This window comes from Botryllus schlosseri, chromosome 4 (assembly GCF_051294905.1).
Source record: "Botryllus schlosseri isolate E-star chromosome 4, Bs_hap1, whole genome shotgun sequence".
In the NCBI taxonomy this organism is placed as follows: domain Eukaryota; kingdom Metazoa; phylum Chordata; class Ascidiacea; order Stolidobranchia; family Styelidae; genus Botryllus; species Botryllus schlosseri.
The window spans coordinates 5320565-5348468 of NC_137239.1; the positions used below are offsets into that span (position 1 = coordinate 5320565).

A 27904-nucleotide genomic window follows, 5' to 3' on the forward strand; every position below is an offset into this window, starting at 1 on the left:
TTTGTTGCGCCTATGGGTGAGGTAAAAGGCGGAAAAAGATATCCACGGAGTCATATAGGAGAAGTAATAGCGATGGTAGTAGCGATGAAGAGTCTTTGCACTGTAAACGAAAATGGTGTGTTTTCGCAATTCACACCCTAGCTTAGGTTGTATTTTGAGTCATCACACCTATTGGGTACTAAATTTGTCATTTACCCCTCAGCTATTGGTGGAAATAAGCCGAATACACCCCTATACACACATACCATAAAATACACACCCCAAGCATTGGCATTTGAATTGTTAGAGATTACACCTTTTGTCAGACAGATATGAAGTTTGGGATTCAATCCGCGCTAACCGCTTCCCCAAAACTTGACTGTTGAAGTTTTAAGTCTGTGTCGGTCAGCAGCCTGGTTAAACAGGCAGGGGTGCGGCAAGTCTGCATTCTTGTTAAAAATTCAGTCGGATCACTGTACTGATCACTGTATGGACACTTGAGAACTTCTCTGCTGTGTCTAACTGTAGGTCGTGTAGGACATATTTTCTTTGGGCTTGAATTATCCACCGAAATGCGTGTTTTCGCACACTTTATTGTTGTCCGTGTCTTTAAGGCTTGGGTAGGCTTCGGCAATGTTGCATTGTTCAGTTTTTATCGATTTAACCCGGTTCGATCAAGTAAATTCGCCTACGCATATAGCTTCAGTGACAAATAAGCATTCGTTGTATTAGTTCATGTGCTACATCGACATGAATGAATAATAGCTAAGACCGCAATATCATATTTTAATTCACATTTATCGTACACTGTGGTACTCGTGCTTTGGCTGAAATTTCACCCTGGCTAATAGAGTGTGACCGATGTATCTCAAGTGTGTGGCAAAAATACGACACATTATGAAGTTGCCACGATATTGGTTTATAATTTCTTTCATGCCACGTCAAATATCGGGCCTATTCCGCACGGCGGCCCATTAGTGTAAAACCACAGTATAATGCAGGTTAAGGGTATTTAGAGCTGGGAATACTAGAAGGAGTTAAATTTCAGCCCACAAACTTACTTGAGCAGTAGGCTACGCAATATGGGCGTTTAAAGAATTCAAATTAGAATGGGACACGAGGTTACGTCACGGAACAATCATTTTCCTGGTTATTTTCATATCTATATTGTTGTGTTATTCACTATTTGGTAGCTTTATGAATTGCACACTGAGCCTAACCGACAATTCGCATACAGATTTCGGATCGTATCAATGGTTCGATCTATGAAGATAAATCTAGTACTGCAAGACTTTTTAAAGCTTATTATGATGTAATCTGCAGCTCCACAGATATCAAATCCATATTTCCGATAAATTAATTATAGTATACATACAAATATGCCAGAGATCCTTAACTTCGATACCGTGATAGGTATTGCATTTCACATCATAATGGAACATACTAACCGTCGTCACCAGAACAGCTGCTGCTATGTTTCGCTACAGCTATGCATAATGTTTCGTTATATGCCGTATTTCCGCGATTACGAGACCAGACTGGCTATCGAGTGACCGTATTGGCGTATTAGTTGTCGTGAATCGGTGAAGAAAGCCTATTTCGAGATTGAAAATATCTGGATGGTGAGTTACATTTCGTATCGGTACTATAGTACGGTAGTAAAGAACATTTGTTACGTTGCGTTTCCGGTACAGATCCGATTCCTGGTATTCAGTGTCGCAGCTCTACTGAACAGAATTATCTGTAGCAAGTTGGAATTTTAAACGTACCGGTAGTGACGATACATTGAATTCACATACATTGTTGTATCACCAGTACCGATACCAATATTCAAGACACAATACCGTTGCTCAATGGCTCCAATGGAGATACTGTTGACAGGTCCAGCATCAGCTATGATTATAAACTACGGTAATTTGGGTTTGAGCAACATCGTTTGTATAAGTGCATTGAAAAAAATTCGATTCGATTGTCGTTATATACCGTAAGTATTATGATTACCAAAGCACATCACCTGTTTAAGTGTAAAGGGTAGCCTACCACTGACTATGCAGAGTTATGTTATAAGCCTATCACCCTGTCATTATCACAGAGCTATATAAACATTATATGTTATGTTATGGTAGGAAGGTAAACACATTCTTTATTCTACTTCAGACTTAGTCAAATATCGCAAATTTGTGGTTATTGAAGAATGAAATTATCGATTTCTCCTCATGAGAAAACAAGTGTAACATACAAACAGCAAAGGGTTGAAGCATATGAAGCAATGGTATCTGAGGTGAGCAATGGACATTTGATGATAGCTTTCGATTCCCATAAATTGGGGCCAGTAAATGTTAATGATATTATGACACGGGTGAAAATATGACGATGCTATATTGCTATCACTAGGAATATGATATACTTGACTAGGAACAGGCTTGCCTTATTGAACATATTTTGCAGTGGCCCCCTCAGACTATCTGCTAAGAGTATGTGACCCATCAACCAGACTACTTCTTTTGAAACTACTTCTCTGAGTTCTGTTCATATATTTATTTTCATTTGAAGCAGTCTGACATGGATTTGACATAGCCACTTCTATATACTTGTCGTTGAGTCGAAATTTACACCTATTGCTTGAGTAGCAATGCGCACTACTGCGGTCAACTCGGTGTGCAACTGTACACGGATTAGCTTGGTCTTCAATGTTTTTACCAATATGAAGAGGCAAACATAGCCTTGCCAAAGTTTAATAAACTGTCCTTTTGATCAATATAAACAAATCCGAATATATGCACTTCTTGACTCATGATATGACATACACACGATCTGTGCATATGCACAAATCTGCTTCTTGTTAGATTCAAGGACTGATTGCTATTAGTGACAGACTCTTACTCTGTGAATGTGAAATCAAATTTGTTGTTGGTGAGTAATATACTATGCGTAGGAGAGTTGCAAAATTGTATTTTATCTCGCTTATTTACAAGCATAAAGCAAGTCAAGGCTACAACATCAGTACAAATTGTCTTGGGCGTTTCGAATCCGATCCAAATTGTCAACTATGCCTCATGGTTATTTTTTCCATTTTTGGATGCTGCTGTACAAGCTAATATCAGGGAATTTCAACCAAATCGACGTCACATTTAACGGTAGAAGTGTATGCTGCGAAACAGTAAAGGATCGATATCAAACAGCTCATAATCAAAGGTAATCATTATCATCCAGCTAATTTGCTAATTTCGATGTATAAGACAAGTCAACGTTTTCTAATCAAGACACACTCAGACATGTATCTGTGGCGTGGTTGTAACCAAGTCACGAGGCTCCGAGTCAGAAGTCAATCTCACTTATATAGTTTTGACTCAAGACAGGTTGAGTCGTTTTCCTTCGACCACCGAGTCAAGTCCGAGTCCAGGTCAGCGAATAGAGGGTCGAGTCCGAGTCATGGTATTATGACTCGGGTCCAAGTCATTGTGTTGACTGATCAGCTTCCAGTTGAAATCTTGTTAAATACATTTTTTATAACTCTGTTTGGTGATATCGAATGGTTCGCATTTATATATATACTAATTTTCCTCACTGGTCGAATTTTTAAGTACCAGTACCAATAGGCGTAATCCAAATAGTGTAGTTACTTTACTATTCTCCGAAATTTCAATGAAATGTAGGTCATGGCTGTCTGAATCTTGAGTCATATGACTTGGTTCGAGTCATGCGCAATGACTCGAGTCCAAGTCGATTCAATACGCTGATTGACTCGAGTCGAATCATTTCCATATTTTGAAAAAATGACTCGAGTCAAGTCGAGTCATCAGAAAATCGTGACTCGAGTCGGAGTCGAGTCATGACTTGAGTCAGCACAACCCTGATTTGTGGTCCCTTTGAATCCATTCTGAAAGTCAATATTGCCTTAAGAGGAAACGTTTCAAACGTGTTTTGAATCAATATTAAATTCATATAAAAGTCTCTTTGCATAAATGCATCTCTTTCTCTGATTTTCTCTAAATTTTAGAGACCGCATGCAGCAAGAGCAAGATTATATCACAGGAATTAACCAAGTTTAGGAGTATGCTGCGAAAACTGAAAGACTTGTTATCAAGCCAGCAGGTACGACAACTTTGTTAACGACACCTGATGTCAACTTTCGTAGTCGCATAGCCTAGCAGTGTTGGGATCAAGTCACTACCTTCGAGTCACAAGTCATCTCGAGTCATTGCAGATTTTGACTCGAGTCAAGTCAAGCCAATCAATTTTTGAAGGTGACTCGAGTCAAGTCAAGTCACTCGTTTTTTTTAGAGGTGGCTCGAGTCAAGTCGAGTCGAGTCAAGTCGGGTCAAGTCAAGTCACGATTCAAGTCAAATTGAATTTTCGGAGTATGAATGATGATACAAAGTCATTACATTTTGCCAACTGGGTGAAGAACAGGTTAATTGACCTTTTATCTTGAGTCAAATAACGAATATCTAGTTGAATATAGATGCAAAAAGGTGTTGTATCGCTCACGCACATGAAGAATTGCTTATAAAATACGTGAGTAACTGTATAGCTACATGCTACAGTCTGTTATTCTGTTATTATCAGCCAATACACACTGTAAAAAATCTGGTAGATTTACTGGGAAATCTCTGTAAATTTTGCAACGAATTACCGGTAGCTGCCAATAACTGTTCGTAGCTTGTAATTTCACATTTTGATATGTAATATTACCTCAATTTAGCTCTAAAGTCAAGTTACCAGAATTTCTTCGCAAAATTACTGACAGTTACTCGTTTCTTAAGTTTACCAGGCTATTGGCAAAATTCATTAACCTGAAAATCTCTGCAGCCAATGTATACGTGGAAATGAATGTTACTGATATCATTCTCGTGGTGATTTGACCTGATTCAACCTCGATCACGAGACTGGGGTCTGTCATACGGAAATTGTTTGCCCTAGTACCAATTTCAGTATAGTACAATAGTACATAGTAGGGTAAAAGAAACAAATGACAATCGTAGATAGCCACTATATTATATTATAAGGCTATGCCTACACACAAAAAAAAAATTACCTCGATTTACCGCGAAATGTCTGGAAGCAGGGTGGCCAGCCACTTGGCAGTAATATAACATTACCGTCACTCAATGTAAATTCAACTTACACCCGTCCGGTAATCTAGCTTTACACGCCAGACTGTAATGTTACAGTCACCTCTGGTATATTCAATCTACATTCTCTCCTGTACATTTACGAGCGAGACTGTAATTTTACCGCCTACCTAGTACCTACAACCCTACATGCTGTTCTTTGTAAATCAGATTACATGCCAGCTTCTAAATTCACGTACATCCATACCTATCCCAAAGCAACGCGATGCCAATATACCGCAAAAGTTTCTTCATGCTCTAAAAACGACATTGGGACAACTGTATAATATATAACAGTGTATATTCATTCATGATTCACGATGAAAAAGTATTGCTGCTGGAGGTCTAATTCTTCTTTAGGAGGAATGCAAATATAACACAAGTGGTCCCAAGAAAAGGTGAATTAATTCCACCGCCGGATAAACTTCCAATTGTTTCTTTTTTCTCGTCTTCATTCCTTCTGTGTGACTATCTTGCAGTTCCACTAAAAAGAACTCATGCGTAAGTTGCTATATTAAGCAAAGTTCCTAACCTAGACATGACATTACAATAACTACTAAGACAAATAGGCTAAAATATAACAATTTTTGAAGTACCGGTACTGGTACATTGTGTGATGACAGCTCCGCCTTTTACATGATATAGCAGAGATTCATGACTTACTTTATCTAATGCAGCTGTTCTGAACCTTTTTGGACATGCGCCACCCTAGGCGATGGCCAAAAAGTTTGCGCCCCCTGCACTTATCGTCACGTCAAAAAGAGCACATCATCTAGTACAGTGATAGGCAACCTTTTTGCTAATCACGGTCACATTTCAATTACTTAGGTAGCCCAAGGCCGCATTCCAGGGCATAGCCGCCGCATAGCAACCTATATTGCATCTAAGTCTGTCTTAAGCAGTGCAGTTCGCCAGCTATTACCAACAGCTACCCAGCGCACTGAGCTTTAGGCTACTACCAAATCTATGAAGTAATGAATGACTTACACGTGGGAATTGCTCTAAATCTTCAAAGAATATCAAAAATTTGCTCAAATGAAGTTGAGTGCGACTGCTGGAGTTTGAATTGGGCGAGCTTTCTTGAATACGAAATAAGTTTCTTCTTCAACAATTGTCTTCTGAAAATGGTTGTGAAACACATGTTTAGTCAGAATTCAGACAGACTTAGTCAATTTCTCGCGCCCCGCAGGTTGAGAACCACTGATCTAATGTATTGAAGCAAAAGGATCCTCATTAGGGTTGTTCAGATTTGAAAAATTGTCAGGAAAATTCGATGCTTGTGACCCAAATGAAGGTTTAGTACATAAAAACACTTTTATGAGCAATTTTGGTCATCTTCGTCGTGATCTTCTATCCCCGAAAACCCCATAAAGATCCACAGGGCAATTCTCCTTACTACTGGATATGTAATGTTGACCACGTCACCGGTTTATGGCTTTTATGACGTTATCAGTTGAATACGGCCGTGTAGAGATGATATATTGCAATAAAATAGCCATGATTTCAAAATCGTACTTGAATGCAGTCCCATAAAGGCCACATGTATAACGATTTCACTCTGCACAACCTGTCTATCATGCTCATGGGAATCATGTATTGGTTGCACCATTGACATCCGCTTGTTTTGGATCGTACATTGAAGAAGCGCCGTTGGGTTGCAATTCGTGAACAAATACTGATATTCCCAGCTAGTTTTCAGCCATAAGATATTATTCAAAGGTATGTAATGTCCGTAATACTTTTCTCAACTTCAAATCATCTGTAAAATACCGAGATATCTTATTTTATGGTGGACTGCAATTTAGTTGAAGAAGAATGCCTGAAACAACGCATCAACACAATGTTCAGCGCTTTCCTTATAGATATTCTTGTCATATTCTATACGTTGTCAACGTCTTCAACAGTTAGAAGGACACAGTCTTGCGTTGTGGTAGTTTCGGGGCAATATTCTTTCAGATATGGCGGATGTAGTAGAACCTCATCTAGAGTCGGTAACTTGGAGTGACTAATACACTCAGATAAATATCCTTCCGAATAGTGACCAGAATATCAGACCAAATAGTGGGCAGACCTGAATCTTGTTCATGGTTGGTCCGCAAACCCCATATCCGCTTTGTTTCACACATTCTTCTGCAACTAAATTGCAGTCTACCATAAAATAAGATAACTTGGTACTTTACAGATGATTTGAAGTTGAGAAAAGTATTACTGACATTATATACCTTTGAATAATACCTTATGGCTGGAAACTAGCTGGGAATATCAGTATTTGTTCACGAATTGCAACCCAACGGCGCTTCTTCAATGTACGATCCAAAACAAGCCGATGTCAATGGTGCAACCAATACATGATTCCCATGAGCATGATAGACAGGTTGTGCAGAGTGAAATCGTTATGCATGTGGCCTTTATGGGACTGCATTTAAGTACGATTTTGAAATCATGGCTAGTTTATTGCAATATATCATCTCTACACGGCCGTTTTCAATTGACAACGTCACAAAAGCTATAAACCGGTGACGTGGTCAACATTACATATCCAGTAGTAAGGAGAATTGCCCCATGGATCTTTGGGGGGTTTTCGGAGATAGAAGATCACGACGAAGATGACCAAAATTGTTCATAAAAGTGTTTTTATGTATTAAACCTTCATTTGGGTCACAAGCATCGAATTTTCCTGACAATTTTTCAAATCTGAACAACCCTAATCCTCATTTGAGGTGGTATGTGTGCCAAACAAATCCAGCAGTGGATGGAAACATCTCTATGCTATGGCCCGAAAATTACATGAACAAGCCAACAGTTTCAACTCATCTGTGGCGGAGTATGTGGTGTCACAGGTCACTATGTAAGTCGACTAATATCCCAAAACAGAACAGAGAATGCGGCGAACGAAATATTTCAATAATGAAATCAAAGTCACCCCGGTGGTGTGACCAAAGGGAAGTCGTAGATATTCACGGTAACAAATACTATGCAGTATACTGTACCTTTTACGATGCGTATCCCATTCAGCATTCCTAGAAATCTTCAACGTTCCACTTTCTTCAAGCACAACAAGCTTCGCTCCACCCGGGTTGGAATCCCGGTACGTTTAGCGAGACACCGATTCCATGCTGGCGCTTCACCCTTTGCTCAAATCTCAATAATGGCCAGACGACGATACGACACTCGAACGATTTCAAAATTAGTGGTATTCATCCGCTGACATGCCACCAATAATATTCAATGGCCATGTTATAATGTTTGATTTAGGTCGTATTTTTTCATACAGAAACATTTATCATTATATATAGTCCCTTTCTTTTCCATCTAATCTCGTATAAATTGATATATATTCCACGTGATGTTCACTACTTACTGTACTTACCTAACCAGACGCTGCTTGTGATGTCACAGTTGTGCGTTGGTTGTTTACTACGAATCTCAGAAAAAGCAGTCACCTATTACAGGTCGCCTTGTCCGCCATTAACAAATGGTCAGCTGAGCATGCTGTGCTGATATTTCTAGTTTCAGGAATAAGATTACATATCTTAAACTGATTTTTGTAACTCATTAGCCCTATCTGTTACAACAAATCTAACCGCCGAGACCGACCATGTAGCGTTGCCATATAATATAATGTCTACGGTGTAACTGCATTGTCAGCTGCTTCTTGCACCCAACTATGCACTATACCGAAATTGGTACTAGGGTCAACCAGTTCCGTGTGACCTAATCCTGTCTCGCGAACGAGGTTGAATCAGGTCAAATCGCAACAAGAATGATATCACAGTGATATGCACTTCCACGTATCCACTGGTTGCTGGGGCTTGGAAGCTAATCAATTTTGCCAATAGCTTGGTAAAATGCCGTAGCGAGTAACTGTCAGTAACCTTGCGAAGAAATTCTGGTAACTTGACTTAGCAGCTAAATTAATGTAATATTACATATAAAAATGTAAAATGACAAGCTACGCGCTGCTATTGGCTGCGACGGGTAATTCGTTGTAAAATTTACAGAAATTTCTTTGTAAATCTACCAGATTTTTTTGTGTGTAGGCACACTCGTGCATAGAGCGTTGATGATATGTTCGGGTAACAAACTGAGTTTAGAACTTGACTACATCCGAAAAATCTTACTTGATAACGGTTACCCTGAACACGTCATCAGCCGCGGCATGGAGAGGAAATTAACGCAATTCAACGCAGAAAAACGTACAGAGCCCACCGCACGAACAATAAAAGATGTTTATATCCATCTACCTTGGATTGGCCCCATTTCCACCCGCTTTGAAAAACAATTGATTTCTGCTGTCGGTAAATGTTACGATACAGTCAAAACCAATGTGATTTTTACAACAACACAACTGCTCCCTTCAACACGCAAAGACGTGCTTCCTGCACTTCAACAAAGTAATGTAGTGTACGAATATAGGTGCCACTGTGATTGTGGCTACGTGGGAAGAACGTCAAGACGTCTGCAGGACCGCATAAACCAACATGTCCCCAGATTTATCAGAACACGTGCGTCACGCGATGTGAAAAGCTCACCCTTAACTCATCCACTTAAGATTGATGCTGATCGATCAAAGGCCATTAATTCTGCCATCGGTAAACATCTGTTGGATAATCCGATTTGTGCGAATAATTATCGAGACGACCGATTTCGAATCGTAGGTCGAGGCCGTTCACAATTCCATTTGTGTGCCTTGGAATCAACTTTTATCAAAATACACCAACCAAAACTCTGTCAACAAAAGGAGTTTGTGTATCACCTAAAAATAGTACATTGAACGCTCTCTCATTCGAAATTTCATGCTGGTGACGTCATATTTTGTGATACGATTGTTGATATACAATGTTCTTTCCAATTCTCTACTAGTTGCTGACGATTACCCCTGACGAGTGTCAGCCGAAAATATTCGGGTTCATTTCAATATGAATATACTATTTAATTGTACATTAGTAACACAGAACAATGCGATAACGATAATGCTGTATCTCAATATTTTACGGATAACATATACTTAAATTGAACGTGAATTTAAAATGATCAATGACTACGAGCGGAATGTGCGAAGGCGTTTACCCCAAATTCAAATCCGCGAATTTTATCCAATAGAATCTTGACGAGGTTTTCATTGAAATGACATTGACGAAATTCTAACTCATACACGTGAGATTGGCGAATAAGAGAATTCGCGATATTATTTATGTCCAATTCAGTCATAGTTTGGTGATAGAGCCCATAAGGAATTTTCACTTCATCATGATCCGTAAGTACTAATTGATGGTACATCCTCTTTTCAGCTTGATGATGTAGATTATCATAAAATTATTTACTTTTATAACTCTATATTCTATGATGTAAAAGTAGTATCATTCCCGCGCGCTCCTAAACCTAAACTTTTCCTAACCCTACCACCTAATACTAAGACGTGCGGGAATGTTTTTATGCTTATACAACTCAACGAATACCTATCGGCCTGCTTACTACATTTTAAAGATTTTCTTCACTATTGTGTATACAAGAATATACTTCTCTTAGTAAGCAATTTCTCGTCAATTCCGAAGCACATTGACGTGTGTTAACTTCTGTATTAGGTGATAATATCATTTTAATGTCTGATAATGTTACTTGTCAAGGTGATACAAACGTAAGCTCAAACTACTTTAAAATTTAAAGTCTTACAAAATTTTATCTAAAACTGAAACTGTCAAGTAACGATAAAGTAACCTAGCCACTTTTTACGTGGAGGGAGTACATAGCGAAGTACTTGTACATTTTGGAGTACTCAAGTATAGGTTTGGCCTGCTTGCGCTATACTTAATGAATCATTCCTGTGCCATAAACACTTGAGTAGTTGGTGCGTGTAGACAAAAACCTACTTGAGTACTTTCAAGAAGTACATATACTTCTCTGCTCAACATCTCTGATCGGTACAAGTGGAGATATAGTCTACAAACATATTCAGTTAGTTACTTACTTTGTAATCGCTATTGCATAAGTCAAAAGTTAGTATTCAGGGGTCTAATTTTTGTTTAATACTGAAACAGTCTCGAAGTAGAAACGATCCTATATCACAAACATTCGAGTATTTTCTGTATGTAGGGAAAACCTACTTGAGTACTCAGTACTTCTCCACTCATCGTCTCTGAACGCTAGAGGTGAAGATAGTCTACAAACATTTACTTACTCACTTTGAAATCGCTACTTGTACATATATTCGAGAAAAATTGCTCGACGTTGAATACCATCCGATAGCGTTTATGATACTACTTTTACATCATAGAATATAGAGTTATAAAAGTAAATAATTTTATGATAATCTACATCATCAAGCTGAAAAGAGGATGTACCATCAATTAGTACCTACGGATCATGATGAAGTGAAAATTCCTTATGGGCTCTATCACCAAACTATGACTGAATTGGACATAAATAATATCGCGAATTCTCTTATTCGCCAATCTCACGTGTATGAGTTAAAATTTCGTCAATGTCATCTCAATGAAAACCTCCTCAAGATTCTATTGGATAAAATTCGCGGGTTTGAATTTGGGGTAAACGCCTTCGCACATTCCGCTCGTAGTCATTGATCATTTTAAATCCACGTTCAATTTAAGTATATGTTATCCGTAAAATATTGAGATACAGCATTATCGTCATCGCATTGTTCTGTGTTACTAATGTGTTAACGCGCGAATTGGTGGTATCGCAGCGAACAATGCTCATTTGCTACTGGTATAGGCATTAGTCTCGATAGCGTTACTAGATAGACTATAGTCAGAGTTGATCAGTGTTAGGCTGTTCATAGATCATTTAGTGTTTTATGCGTTAAGTTTTGCGCTCGTTCAGGTCGAAATAAGAAAACTCGGCATTACAGCACACAACGACATTGAAAAACTCATCCCAATAATCTGCGAGCTGATGAAGGAGTGTGCTTCGACGGAGCTCAATCTGCAAGAAAGTGGTGGATCCGATGATTTTCTGATTATTTTGAATAAACTTATCCAGCACCATCAGGTATTGGTGATGGAAAAAGCTAGGCGCTAATCTAGTATAGAGCCTCTCGAAGTGATATTTCCTAATTCCTCATTTCCGTAGGTGAAATTGAAAAACCTCGATCTCAGCTACAGGGACAACATTACCTTTACGCAACTCGGGAATATTATTTCGAGCGATCTAACATATTTGTCAGTTGTGAACTCGCGCTTGCAGTCAACAGATTTTATTTCTATGCAGCTCAAAAACATTAAGGTCTGCGCGATTATTGCTGGGTACAGTTGTTAATTATCACATTCTGTATGAGCGGCTGTGTAGGGATGGATGAGGGAAATTCTAGTTTAATCTTAGCACATTTAGCCTATATTATTACGTGAGTGACTAAAAAACATTTTTTCTGTTATAAGTTTGAATTTTTTAGGCCTGATCATTGCTGATCGTAAATTTACAGTTTCCGATATTTTTCAGCTCCAATATCTTGACATTAGTTACAATCAGCTGGATGAAGAGTGTAATCGATGAGAAATACGTGAATTCCATTCAGAGCTTCGTGAGGTATAATCCTGAATGCCGCAAAGTCAAACTAGTCTTACCGCGCTTGAGTGGGGAAGATATGAAGACCTTGAGAAAAAAACTGTTCTCGCCCTGTAAGGGGATATTTTCCGAATAAATATGTATCTAGATGAGAAATGGGAGATTTTTCCTTTACTTGATAATGCCTTGCGTGAGCGCTACGGCCTGATAAGTTTATAGGTAGGTAGGCCCACATATTAGCAGAAGTTGACACATGTCAATGTAACTTTCCGCATTTCTGTCTATATCGATTCGGAATTCACCAGAAATTGGTTACTATGTGAGCGAAGTATTCTTGCAAAGCAACAGCACAGGCAAATTTATATTTGTTCGGTATAGACAATATTATAGAACATGATATTTCCACTTGGAGAGAAGACGAAATTTGATGTCGTAAGGTAGGTTATTTTACACTATCATAAATCTCTGTCGCTATAATGCTCGTAATCGAATCAAATTTGACCTGCAACGTATTCTGGGTAACCCTAACAATTTCCTCACGTAGCTGTAGAAATTTGAAAAATTAAAAGTATAAAGAAGGTTTCCATATGGGGCAATCCTTCGAGTATTCTCAGAAGAAACTGTATAGATCCTACAGTAAAATGGTTGCGATTAAACGATGGAGAATTTTATTCTTAAAATATTACATGAGACAAAACATGCGAACATCCATTATCTTGATAATGCCATTGCAATAGATGTCAGTCCGATTCCGACAAACACGAGTCCCTTTCAAACTTTATTGTAGTCGAAAGCGGTATTATCAAAGAATTCTACAAAGCCACCCTGCAACAAAAATAGAAGCCTTAATGATCATACGGAGGAAAGTTATCGTGTCAGGAACCGAATTGGAAGGTAAAGCTGAGTTTCATCATCGAGAGATGATATGGGCTCTGGAGAGCGGATACACTATATATCTCATGCTAAAAGATAATTTATAAATCCTAAGCAAAGCATGTAAATCACCCACCCATCCTCCATATTGCACTATCCACTTTAGTCTTCTGCTAGCAATGTAATTTCCGATTGTCCGTATGATAGCTTCTTTATGCTCCCCATGATGTTCATCCTCGTTCTTGCGAGCAAGAATGCTGCCGAGCACAAAAAGGGAGACAATCTTACCCCAATTTTCTTGGGAATCTTTGCAAATTTCATCAGCTATCATCAGGAACATTCGCTCATCGGGTGAATATTCTTTATATTTTTCATTGACTTCGACATCGCTATAGCGGAGACGTTTGTAGACTGCGTTTAGGACAGTTCGATGTCGCTCGAACATTTCATCCCCAACTCGACGTAAGGTTCTCTCTGCTTTCGTATATACCTTAACGCATGAGCCGTCGAGTTCGTACATGATAAAATTCCTGGTCAAGGAATATGCTTCGGATATAATTTCATCCTTTTCTTCAGTGATCGAAGGTGATACTCGTGATAATTCCATGCTTTGAATAGAAGAGCGAGTCAGAGCTTATTTCGAGATCTAGACTACTTTGAAAATGAGGTTCCTAGGATTTGCATAAGTTTCATCTATATCGTATTATGCGTTTACGCGGTCCAGAATGACTTATGGCGATGAAAAATAGTAAAAATGGTCTATTAAGCATTGAGAACGGTTCAAGAACTATGATATTCCTGTACTTGCACAAGTTACAAACGCGTTATCGTAAATTAGTATATACTACTAAAATACAAACTCGGACGAAATCATGAATGCGTAGGACTTACCTTTAACATATATTGTGTACAATCAACTTTTTACAAGAACCATAAAATTCCACTCCAGGCGCTGCGGCTTAGCTCAAGCGAACAAGTATTTCGGACTTTAGGAGTCAAATTGTCTTTCTTATGGTAAATTAACACAGGGAGAATTAATCAGAAAATTTTGTAGAGTACCGTAGGCATTGATACATTGAATGAAATGCGCTTCCTTAAATTAAAACGGGCAGAATAAATCGAAACAATTTGCAGAGTCCCGTAGGCTTCAAGACATAGCTCAGGCTGAGATCATAGCCTAATAACGAGGGCTTCGAGTGGGATGTTATAGGAAGCAAGAAGAATCGTTGTAAAAGTGTTGAAACTTAATTACATCTGTATTTCCGTCATTAAAGTTGACTACGCATAGGTATGTGCTACGCTCCCGCAAAACAGATTCACGCAAATGTCGGTATAGAACTGCGTTAGTTTTCAAGTTGCTCAATCATGAAATGCGTAACAAAATTTGACATGGTACATTGTCATAATGTCTTACAACTGCGTACCGAGTTTCAAGGTGGAAAGCCGATTCTTAACATGGTAATTCCGTTTTAAAGTTGACTATGTATAGGTACGTGCTGCGCTACGGAAAACAGATTTAGCCAAAAGTCGGTATAGAACTGCGTTGGTTTTAAAAGTGTTACATCATAAAATGTCTGACGAAATTTGGTATATTGTATTTTCATGTCCTACAACCGCGTACCAAGTTTCAGGGTGGGGATTTGATTATTAGCATGTTAATTCCGTTATTAAAGCTTACTATGTATAGGTACGTGCTACGCTACCGAAACGCAGATTTACGCAAAAGTCTGTAGAGAACTGCGTTAGTTTTTTTAGGTATTGCATCATGAAATGTGTGATCAAATTTGGTATGGTGCATTGTTATTATGTCCTACAACTGCGTACCAACCTTCAAGGTGAGAATTTAATGTTTAGCATGCTAATTCTGTTATTAAAATTGACTATGTATAGGTATATGCTATATTCATGCAAAGCAAATATGCGTAAAGTCGGTATTCGACTGCGTTAGTTTTAAAGGTGTTCCATCATTAGATGTGTGATGAAATTTAGCATGGTGCATTGCCATAATGTCTCACAACTACGAATCAAGTTTAAAGTTGGGATTCAATGTTCAGCATGGTAATTCCGTTATTAAAGTTGACTATGTGCGCTCCCGCAAAACAGATGTACGCACAAAGTCGATGCAGAGCCGCGTTAGTTTTAAAGTTGTTCCATCATGAAATGTGTGAGGAAATTTGGTATGCTGCATAATCACAATGTCCTGCAACTACGTACCAAGTAAACAATATTTCGAAGCGTGGGTATGAATAATTTTTTTAAAAACCTAAATATGGCGCATTCAAACTTCGTAAATTTTTTCGGTTCGTTTTTTCGTTTCTATCTACTTTAAAAGACTCAAATATCACCATCTTTAAATCATCAGTTGCACTGCAAGTTGAACATAAGTCGTACAGATGGCACTAAAATAACTGTGTATCGTTTTGTACGCACACATACTGCGGTGTTGCGATATAGGACTTTTTTGGGTAAATTCTGTTATGCCCTTAGTTACTAACTCTGAAAGCAAGCATAGTTTGTGGTATTTGATCAACATGGAAATTCGTGCACTTTGCGTTTAGGTTATGTTGAAAACATGAGTTACTTAACAACATTTCAACTCATAGGTGTGGATAATTTAAAATTTCAAGTTATTCGTAGTCACGGGGATGGTACCTCTATCATAGATATAGAGCAGAGGTCTCAAACTCAAATGTGCTCGCGGGCCATTTCCTAGTTTTTGATGACGCCGCGGGCCGCAGCATCAATAATCGGGATATTCAATGTATAGGTATTGCTGCTGGAGGTCTAATTTTTCTTTAGGAGACATGCAGTAACACGAGTGGTCTCCCACCATCGGTCAAACTTCCAATTGTTTCTTTTTCTCGTCCTCATTCATTCTGTGTAGCTAGTATCTTGCAGTTCCACTAAAAAGAATACATGCGTAAGTCGCTATATTAAGCAAAGTTCCTAACCTAGACATGACATTATAAAGCAGGGCCGGCCAACCCGTGGCCCGCGGGCCACATGTGGCCCGCGACAAGGTTTTGAGTGGCCCGCGAGGTCATTTCCGAAATTAGTAATATTATTAAAAATGGATTGCATAGGTTGTGAACTTGTAAGGCCAACCAAAAATTCTATAAGTCTGGCCGCCACACTTGAGATGTGATGACTAAAATACCAGTTCCGACGCATTGGCAGATCCATGAGCCATAGTCACATTTTGGTAGATATTCGTACACTACAATAAAGCAGAATAATTTACGAGCGATTTATCAAAAGTAAAAAAAATTACATGGTTCGCGCAACATGTTGTCACTCAATTTCTTGCTTTTAATATCGATACCCCTTTGTGAAAATGAAAAAAAACGCCTAATGTATCAGATTGAGTCTAACTTTATTCACGATTACGGGACAAAGTGCCATTTAACATCTGCTACCTTGCGTTTGCGCTCGCAGAAAGGCCGTCGACTATGAAACCTAGGCACCAAATGATTGACGCATGTTGGTCGAAGCTATCGATATCGATATATCCAGGCGCCGAATAGTCCAGTCCTTGCAAACTGAGCCCAGCGATATAGTCAAGTGACAATATTATTGACCTATGAACTTTGAAAAATTTTCGCGCTTCGCGCGGCTAGTGGCCCGCGCAATAGTTCGCCAATCAAATGTGGCCCTTTGGCTGAAAAGGTTGGCCACCCCTGTTATAAAGACTACTAAGACAAATAGGGTAACAAAAATATAACAATTTTTGAAGTACCGGTACTGGTACATTGTGTGGTGACGGCTCCGCCTTTTACATGATATAGCAGAGATTCATGACTTACTTTATCAAATGCAGCAGGCAAGTTATAAAATGATATTGCATCTTCGTGTGGGCCAATTATTATTAGTCATGCACTTTATTGCATACTGTTATTTCTTGATCCCCGATCCGAATTGTTCATCGTATCGGTAGTGGAAATATATTGAAATCGCCCAAATGTACCATAAAAAAATTTCTTTCGTGAGGAGCACACGATTCTGATTCCTGCTCAGATTTAGAAGGGCGCTACTATATTAGAATCAAAAAATTAAGTTATGTTGCGTGGAGCGCGAAGAAAATTTCGAGAATAATTAAAAATTTAAAAAAAATTGGGAGTAAATTAGTAATTTCAATTTGCATGTCGACGGATGCTAACACATACTTATTGAATTAGATGTTGACAGCCGCACAAATTCCCATTCACGGCAGTAGGTGCCCATCTCAGATCTAATAGTATACGTATGGTATGTCTTACGCCAAGTTTACTCCAGTCTTTAAGATTTTTGACAAATTTCCCCAAACTTGTTTGAAAATAGCAAAAAAACATTGGACAGGACATCAATTTGTTTCAAGGTCGGTTGTACTGAGACTAATTCTAATGCTGTTAGTGACTACAGAGAACAAGGAGTCGTTCGACGTTCTGTACTACCATGCCCAATTTGATCAGTTTTGGAATTGAATTGAATTGTGTTGATATAGGGTAGCTTAATTGAGTGTGAAACCGAGCAACCTATATTGCATCCAAGTCTGTCTTACGCAGTGCAGTTCGCCATCTAATAACAACAGCTACCCAGCGCAACGAGTTTTAGGCTACTGCCAAAGCTATGAAGTAATGAATGACTTACACGTGGGAATTCCTCTAAATCTTCAACGAATATCAAAAATTTGCTTGAATGAAGTTGAACGCGACTGCTGGAGTTTGAATTTGGCGAGCTTTCTTGAATACCGGTACGAAATAAGTTTCATCCTCAACAATCGTCTTCTGAAATTGGTAGCGAAACACATGTTTAGTCAGAATTCATACAGACTTAGTCAATTTCTCGTGTTCCCCAGGTTGAGAACCACTGATATTGGGGTATTGAAGCAAAATGTTCCTCATTTGAGGTGGCATGTGTGCCAAACAAATCCAGCAGTGGATGGAAACATCTCTATGCTATGGCCCAAAAATGACATAAACATGCCAACAGTTTCAACTACTCCGCGGGAGAGTATGTGGTGTCGCAGGTCAGTATATAGGTCGACTAACATCCCTGAATAGAACAGAGAATGCGGCGAATGAAGTATTTCAATCATGAAATCAAAGTCATCCCGGTGGTGTGCACAGTCGTGGATATTCACGGTAACGAATACTATGTAGTACTGTACCTTTTACGATGCGTATTCCAATCAGCATTCCTAGGAATCTTCAACGATCGTGTCCACTTTCTTCAAGCCAACAAGCTTCGCTTCACCCTTTGCTCAAATCCAGTGTTGCCAACTCCAGATGGAAGAAAATCGCTAAAACTGGTGTCAAAAATCGCTAGATGTCGCTAAATATTGAGAAAAAAGCGATAAAAAATAGCGCTAAATCTGCAACAATTGCTAAAGGTGTTAAATTGGACCATAATATCAATACATTCTTCTCAGCTATATTTTACTCGTCTATGGGGCCAAAGTCACTTATCATATTTCTTGCTCATAATACGTAATATGGTAATAGTCATCTCTAAGCGGGACAAAACGTGCAGTGCATTTCGATAAAGGAGATCGCTTTGCGCAATGATCGCTATACGTGACCACTGACCAGGTATGCAGGCATAACCGCTCACTATATAAGCCTGCCTTGCTCGATGCGTCCGTGAATACGTGATGCGATGTACTTTGGAAATGCGCTTGACTTCTCTAAACTGTGTGTGAGTACTAGAACACGACATGTCACTGGACACACTTGTACACGACAAGCGACTTGACCCGACACAACACGACTTGAATCGGGTTTACCAGCCACTATAAGTGGAGACCTTAAGAAAATAATCCGTGGACCACGGGGACCAACCCGGGCTATGAAATTCATTGAACTTGGTCTTGCATGGACGAAAGCTGGTGTCGCATTGATTCCGACAATACGAATTAGGCTCTTGTCAGGACAATGGAACGACCTCAGAACAGCCCGAGGGGTCTGAAATCGGCATTGATCAGGGCAATCACTGGACGAAATTGGTCATTGTTATGTTCATTGTGTTGCGACGGTGCCATTGTTGGAGCAATGCCGGTTTTCAGACTTTGAGGGCTGTTTCGGGACGCATGCATTGTGCTGACGAGATTTTGTTTTGTATTTCCGAGATCACTGCGACACTGGCTTTCGATCGGTGCCAATTATAATAAATTTTAGCGCTCAGGTCGCCAGATGTAGCACTGCCAATTATGTTACTTTTAGATTACTCAACAAGAAGAGACACTGTTTGCCCATGCGTAACCGCCAGGAGTTGCGTATCTATCCGTAGGTTAGTAATCTATATTCATAGTGTTCTTAGAACACCATGCAATATTATATATCATCGGAGTCCGCACTCTGGTGACCGGTGTAGCCAATGCAATCGTCGGCCAGAACTGATCTTTATTAATTATTTTCGGTAAAAAAGCGCTAAATAATCGCTAAATGCTTCTTAAAAAATCGCTAGATTTATCGCTAGGCGCTAGATCCATATTTTTTGGCGCTAAAGTAAATGAAAAATCGCTAGATCGAGCGCTAAAATCGCTAAATTGGCAACACTGCTCAAATCTCAATATTGGCCAGACGACGATACGACACTCCAACGATTTCGAAATAAGTGGTATTCATCCGCTGACATGCGACCAATAACATCTACTGGCCACTGCGTTATAATGGTTAATTTAGGTCGCTTTTTTCATACAGAAACATTTATCATTACATCTAGTTCCTTTCTTTCCCATCTAATTGCGTATAAATTGATATTTATTCCATGTGTTGTCACTACTTACCGTACTTACTTAACCAGACGCTGCTTGTGATGTCACAGTTGCGCGTTGGTTGTTTACTACGAAACTCAGAAAAAGCAGTAACGCGTAACCCTAACCTACTGTAACCTATGACAGATCGCCATGTCCGCCATTAACAAATGGTCAACTGAGCATCCGGTGCTGACATTTCTAGTTTCCCGAACAATAGTATACATCCTAAACTGATATTGTAACTTATCAGTCCTTTCCGTGGTAACCAACGAGACCGGCCGTATAGCCATACCCTTATAATATAATATAGTGGATATGGTGTACCACATTAGCTACGATTGTCAGTTGTTTCTTTTACCCTAGCATGTACTTTACTGAAATTGGTACTAGGGCCTACGACTTGCGTATGATAAACCCAGTCTCGCGAACGTGGTTGAATCAGGTCAAATCACCACAAAAATGATATTGCAGTAACATTCAGTTCCACGTATAACATTGGCCGCAGCGATTTTCAAGCTAATCAATTTTGCCAATAGCCTGATAAACTGCAGGAACGAGTAGCTGCCAGTAATTCTGCGAAGAAATTCTGGTAACTTGAATTTACAGCTAAATTAAGGTAATATTAGATATCAAAATGTAAAATTACAAGCTACTCACAGTTATTGGCTGCGACTGGTAATTCGTTGCAAAATTTACAGAGATTTCCCAGTAAATCTACCTGATTTTTTTCAGTGTATACGGCCGGTCTCGCTGGTTACATTCGTTTTCACGGATAGGACTTATGAGTTAGAATATCAGTTTAGGATGTATAATATTGTTCAGGAAACTAGAAATATCAGCGCCGCATGCTAAGTTGACCATTCGTTGATGGCGAACAAGGCGACCTGTAATAAGGTTACCGTTACGAGTTACTGCTTTTTCTGAGATTTGTAGTAAACAACCAATGCACAATTGTGACATCACAAGCAGCGTCTGGTTAAGTAAGTACGGTAAGTAGTGACAACACATGGAATAAATATCAATTTATACGCAATTAGGTGACAAAGAAAGGAATTAGATATAATGCTAAATGTTTCTGTATGATAAAAACGACCTAAATCTACCATTATAACGCAGTGGCCAGTAAATATTATTGGTCGCATGTCAGCGGATGAATACCACTTATTTCGAAATCGTTAGAGTGTCGTCGTATCGTCGTCTGGCCATTATTGAGGTCTGAGCAAAGGGTGAAGCGAAGCTTGTTGGCTTGAAGAAAGTGGACACGAATATTGAAGATTCCTAGGAATGCTGATTGGGATACGCATCGTAAAAGGTACAGTACTACATAGTATTCGTTACCGTGAATATCTACGACTGTGCACACCACCGGGATGACTTTTATTTCATGATTGAAATACTTCATCGCCGCATTCTCTGTTCTATTTAGGGATGTTAGTCGACCTATATACTGACCTGTGACACCACATACTCTGCCGCGGAGTAGTTAAAACTGTTGGCATGTTTATGTCATTTTTGGGCCATAGCATAGAATAGAGATGTTTCCATCCACTGCTGGATTTGTTTGGCACACATGCCACCTCAAATGAGGAACCTTTTGCTTCAATACATAATATCAGTGGTTCTCAACCTGGGGAACGCGAGAAATTGACTAAGTCTGTATAAATTCTGACTAAACATGTGTTTCGCTACCATTTTCAGAAGACGATTGTTGAAGATGAAACTTATTTCGTATTCAAGAAAGCTCGCCAAATTCAAACTCCAGCAGTCGTCGCGTTCAACTTCATTCAAGCAAATTTTTGATATTTGTTGAAGATTTAGAGGAATTCCCACGTGTAAGTCATCCATTACTTCATAGCTTTGGCAGTAGCCTAAAGCTCGTTGCGCTGGGTAGCTGTTGTTAATAGCTGGTTAACTGCACTGCGTAAGACAAACTTGGATGCAATATAGGTTGCTCGGTTTCACACTCAATTAAGCTACCCTATATCAACACAATTTAATTCAATTCCAAAACTGATCAAATTGGGCATGGTAGTACAGAACGACGCCTTGTTCTCTGTAGTCACTACCAGCATTAGGATTAGTCTCAGTGCAACCGACCTTGAAGCAAATTGATGTCCTATCCAATGTTTTTTTGCTATTTTCAAACAAGTTGGGGGAAATTTGTCAAAAATCTTAAAGACTGGAATACGTATTCAAACTTGGCGTAAGACATACCATACGTATACTATTAGATCTGAGATGGGCACCTACTGCCGTGAATGGGAATTTGTGCGGCTGTCAACACCTAATTCAATTAGTAGGCTATGTGTTAGCATGCAAATTGAAATTACTAATTCACTCCAAATTTTTTTAAAATTTTTATTTATTCTCGAAATTTTCTTCGCGCTCCACGCAACATAACTTAATTTTTCGATTCTAATATAGTAGCGCCCTTCTAAATCTGAGCAGGAATCAGAATCGTGTGCTCCTCACGAAAGAAATTTTTTTATGATACATTTGGGCGATTTCAATATATTTCCACTACCGATACGATGGACAATTCTGATTAGGGGTCAAGAAATAACAGCATGCAATAAAGTGCATGACTAATAATAATTGGCCCACACGAAGATCCAATATGATTTATAACTTGCCTGCTGCATTTGATAAAGTGAGTCATGAATCTCTGCTATATCGGGTAAAAGTCGGAGCTGTCACCACACAATGTACCAGTACCGGTACTTCAAAAATTGTTATATTTTTGTTACCCTATTTGTCTTAGTAGTCTTTATAATGTCATGTCTAGGATAGGAACTTTGCTTAATATAGCGACTTACGCATGTATTCTTTTTAGTGGAACTGCAAGATACTAGCTACACAGAAGGAATGAGGACGAGAAAAAGAAACAATTGGAAGTTTGGCCGATGGTGGGAGACCACTCGTGTTACTGCATGTCTCCTAAAGAAAAATTAGACCTCCAGCAGCAATACTTTTTCATCGATAATCTTCTCATCATGAATCATAAATGAATATACAGTTTGTACCAATGTCGTTTGGCGGTGTGGAGAAGCTTTTGCGATATTTTAGCATCGGGTTGCTTTGCGATAGGTATGGGATGTACGTGAATTTACAAGCTGGCATGTAATCCTGATTTACACAGACAGCATGTATGTAGGTAGGCGGTAAAATTACAGTCTGAGTGGCAAATATACAGTGTACAATGTAGATTGGATATACTGGAGGTGACTGTAACATTACAGTCTGGCGTGTAAAGTGAGATTGCCGGACGGGTGTAAGTTAAATTTACATTGACTAACGGTAATGTTAAATTACCACGAAATGTCTGGCTATACCGTGCTTCCAAACATTTCGCGGTAAATCGAGGTTTTTTTTTTTACAGTGTAGAGGATTGAACACGAAGCCTCGAGAAGTTGAACAAATTGATGTGGTACGCTAGTAACACTACCCATGTACACATCCGTGAGAATATAAATCCATAAACTATATATTCGTTCGATTTAAATCATGCAAGAGTGTTGGTAAAGGTGAGCACTGTGCAATGTAAGCACTGAGCGGTCTAAGAAACAAAGATGCGTTTCTATGAGACTACCCAGGTAGCACGCCTACTTGGGTACCACAAGGTATCAAGGTGAGATGAATTGTGGTAACCAGCTGGGGAAACCAAGCGGGAACCGTACATTTTTGGCCCCATATTACAGAGGTATTTTCTGAGGGACCATGTGGGTAACCCACTTAGCAGGCAGCGAAGACAATATTACGACCCGGTTCTTGTAGCAGTGGAAGTAGCAGTGTAAGTGGGCCGAGAAGTTGACGTAGAGATGTGCTAGGCGATGTTAGGTAAACCCTACTCGTTAGTTAACTTAGCATCGTATACCGTACAGTACATACCTGGAACCTGCTACCTCCAATCACGCAAACCAATATATACGGTAATCTGAGTATATAATAACCTTTACGGTGGGTGAGTGAGGCCGTCATCATGCACTGTTTAAGTGTAATCGTTGGGTTATATTTTCAACTGAACAAGACACACACAATGTACAATACGATAAGATAGAAAGCGATGTAATGAACAGATAGGAGGATGCCGACCGACGCTCAGTTGCCGTCTTTTAGACTGACATCTACCTCGGCTTAGAGTGCCCGCCGTCACAGTTACTCTCGATGTTGATCATTTTCGAAGCCAGGGCCCTTGCTAGCGATTTCCATAACTTGTGTGTGAGTGCATTCTTTCGTCGAGTCATTCTCGGGTCTCATGTCGCAAGAAGAGGAGCCTGGACAAACCTCCGACGGGAGTCGAACCGAGGCCGCCCGATTCTTAGGCGCTTATCGTCACCAGTACCCGAATTCAATTCATGTGGAGGTGGAATTCAATTGGGAAATGTCCCAGCGACCAGCATCGCAAATGAATAAATCGGAAACCGATTATAATATGACTTTACTATATATAGATGAACAAACCTTACTGTAGGAAAATATAAAAGAAGCATCTATTTCGGAAAACTACTCGGTCACATGTGGGAGCCGTATGAAAAGTCGACCATTCTTCATTGACGAAAATAACAAGTTCCAATTATTTGATCACAGAAATTTTACGAGTAAAATTAATCCTGAGTTAAAAATAATAGATACAGATAAGGGATATAAAGGTAATGGGATCTACGCAAGAAAATTATAACGCACGCTGTGAGGAATTGAGTACTCTAGCAACGGAAATTTAAGTTCACTTCAGTGTGACAAACGGTCAATTTTAAATAGTTCAAATCACATGGACGAGGTAAAGCATGGTAGGGGTTTTAATGTTCGAGGTTCGAGCAACCAACAGGGATAGCATAATAGCTAGAAAACTTTACTACATACGGAACCACCTTTATTATTCGATGAAATAAACCAAATAACATTGATGGAAAATAAGGTTGGTTCCTGTGTGGGTGATATATGGGAAATCTGAGCTCCTCTATAAGTGGGTTTCTCATGTTTCAAGATGATTTGATATCAAAAACTCAACAAGTAAACCTTCCCCGAGCTCAAATTGATAGGTACAATTAGAAGAGACTTATTGCAATCTACCTGGGATTGGTATGGTATAACCACGCATCATTATGGATGGAAATCCAGCTTGGTTTCGATGTGGGTTACATGTTACTAACCCATTCCGATCATCCATCCCACCTAACCACTTAAATTCCACCTGGATACCAAGTGGGCGTGCTAGCTGGGTAATCTATTGCTACTATACGACAGCGTAAGCTGTGATCATTTCGTTTGCGGTCAATTTATTGTGATATAACAACGGAGGATCAGTTAAAAGTACAATCAGTGAATGACTGGTTGCTGTCACAAGTGACACCGGCGTATCGTGAACAACCCGAACATACATAACATAGGGTGATTTATTCGACACCGTTTACTCAATGACTTGAAATTGACTCGGTAAATTTGCTTCGGGTCACGAGTCAATCCACATTTCTGAAGCGCCGAGTCAAGTCAAGTCAAAGTTACTAGCGTTGCTACTCAAGTCGGTCGATGTAGAAATTCCGCCGTCAATTTATACTCGATTACAAGTAGACACAACAGTTCCCAATACAAGTCATAACTACGTCAAGTGGAAGCAGAATACGAAATGTCCGAAAAATAGAGAAGACTGGTAAGCAGTTTTTCGGAGGTTTCTACTTTTAAATTTGCGATATGAATCTTCGCGACTAATATAAAATTGCTAATGGCATATGACACTACTAACAGGAAGAATCTTCAAAATTATATTCAGTTATTACAGGTGGTGATGCCAGACTTGGACAACTAGATATTCCAGTTGTCTAATTATACTAATTGAAGCTATTCTAATTTGTGAAATGTTTCTATGCTCTAATTCTGATTGTAATCGAATTTATACAATCTTTCCATGGTATAGTTTAAATCTAATCTAATGTATGGTTTTCCTGAAAAGGCTACAGGAGAACTGTATATATAGTGCGAAACGAGCCAATCTTGCTGTACAGTAGGGAGGTTCTTTTTATTCTCAAATTCTACTGGCTACTTGATAAAATTGTTAGGTTACCTAATTGAAGATTGCACTTTAAATTTGGTTCGATTCCAACCAGCAGCCGCATTGCTACGGGAGAAGAAAGTTTATTTATTTATTATATAAAAATGAGTCAAAAAAAAATTCAAAATTTTCTGTTCACCCATGAAATTGTTAGGTTGTCTATCAACGATGCCCACCAAATTTGACTCAATTCAAACTAGCCGAAGCGGAGTTATTGATGTCGAAAAATTTGGATTTGAATAAAATAGTATTTACGGTGGGCACAACTGTAATAAATGATTAAAGAATCGGTCACCGTAAATACTATTTTAATAAAATCCAAAATTTTTCGACGGCAATAACTCCGCTTCGACTGGTTGGAATTGAGCCAAATCAATTGAGCATTGTTTCTATAGACAACCTAACAATTTGATGGGGTGAACAGAAAATTTTAAATTATTTTTTATTCAATTTCATATAATAAATGAAAAACTTTCTTCTCCTGTAGCAATGCGGCCACTGGTTGGAATCGAACCAAATTGTGTGTGCAGCCTTCAATTTGGTAACCTAACAATTTTATCAAGTAGCCAGTACGATTTGAGAAAAAAAGTCATTTTTGAAGACCCCTAGTGCACATATCTGATGAGTTTCGAATCCAATCCAAATCGTCAACTAAACGTTTATACCTCATGGTTATTTTTTCAAATTTAGGATGCTACTATACAAAATCATGTCAGGGCATTTCAACCAAGTCGACGTCGCATTGAACCGTAAAATCGTTTGCTGCGAAACAGTGATAGATCGTTATCAAACAGCACATATTGCAAGGTAATCATTAGCATCCAGCTAATTTGCAAATTTCCATGTATAAGGCAAGTCAAGGTTTTTTTAATCAGACCTGTATCTGTGGTCGCTTTGAATCCATTCTGAAAGTCAATATTGCCCAACCAGGAAACGTTTCGTGTGGATTAATAGCTAGTAGTCAAATGTAAATCAAGTCTATGCATCACTTTCTTTGATTTTCTTCAAATTTTAGGATGCTGCTTAAAGACTGCATGCTGCAAGAGCAAGATTATATCACAGGAACTAACCGATTAGGAATATGCCGCGAAAACGGAAAGACTCGTTATCAAGCCAGCTGGTATGACAACTTTGTTAACGACACCTGATGTCAACTTTCGTAGTCGCATATATGAGGTATACCAAAGCAGAGATGGTCAAAGTTACCAGCGTTGCTACACAAGTCGATGTAGAAATACCGCCGCAATTTATGCTCGATTACAAGTAGATGCAACAGTTCCCAATACAAGTCAAAACTACGTCAAGTAGAAGTGGAATACGAAATGTCGGAAAAACAGACAAGAATGGTAAGCAGTTTTTCGGAGGTTTGTACTTTGACAATTGCGATATGAATCTTCGCGACTAATATAAAATTACTAATGGCATATGACACTACTAACAGAAAGAATCTTCAAAAATAAATTCATTTATTCGTGTTACAGGCGGTGTTGCCAGACTTGGACAACTATAGATATTCTAGTTGTCTAATTACACTAATTGAAGCTATTCTAATTTGTGAAATGTTTCTATGCTCTAACTCCAATTCTAATCGAATGTATGAAATCTTTCTATGGTCTAATCCAGGGGTTCTCAAAGGGT

The 27904-nt window shown here is 39.0% G+C and overlaps 1 protein-coding gene and 3 long non-coding RNA genes across 5 annotated transcripts in view; all 4 read left to right on the plus strand.

Moving 5' to 3' along the window:
• LOC145437930 (uncharacterized) overlaps window positions 1-27904 on the plus strand; it is a 367629-nt gene that overhangs the window by 139426 nt on the left and 200299 nt on the right. The window lies entirely within an intron of this gene.
• Window positions 1-27904, plus strand: part of LOC145437978 (adhesion G-protein coupled receptor G7-like) — a 268447-nt gene that overhangs the window by 84649 nt on the left and 155894 nt on the right. The window lies entirely within an intron of this gene.
• Window positions 1345-27437, plus strand: LOC145436927 (uncharacterized). Of its 2 annotated transcripts, XR_013914491.1 has the most exons (4): window positions 1345-1601; window positions 2137-2260; window positions 26957-27073; window positions 27282-27437. It is a non-coding gene; the product is annotated as an uncharacterized LOC145436927 (long non-coding RNA). The 2 variants fall into 2 exon arrangements; XR_013914492.1 differs by lacking the exon at window positions 1345-1601 and having other exon boundaries at window positions 1629-2260.
• On the plus strand, window positions 21008-23217 carry LOC145436885 (uncharacterized). Its single transcript, XR_013914465.1, has 3 exons — window positions 21008-21532; window positions 21919-22052; window positions 23054-23217. It is a non-coding gene; the product is annotated as an uncharacterized LOC145436885 (long non-coding RNA).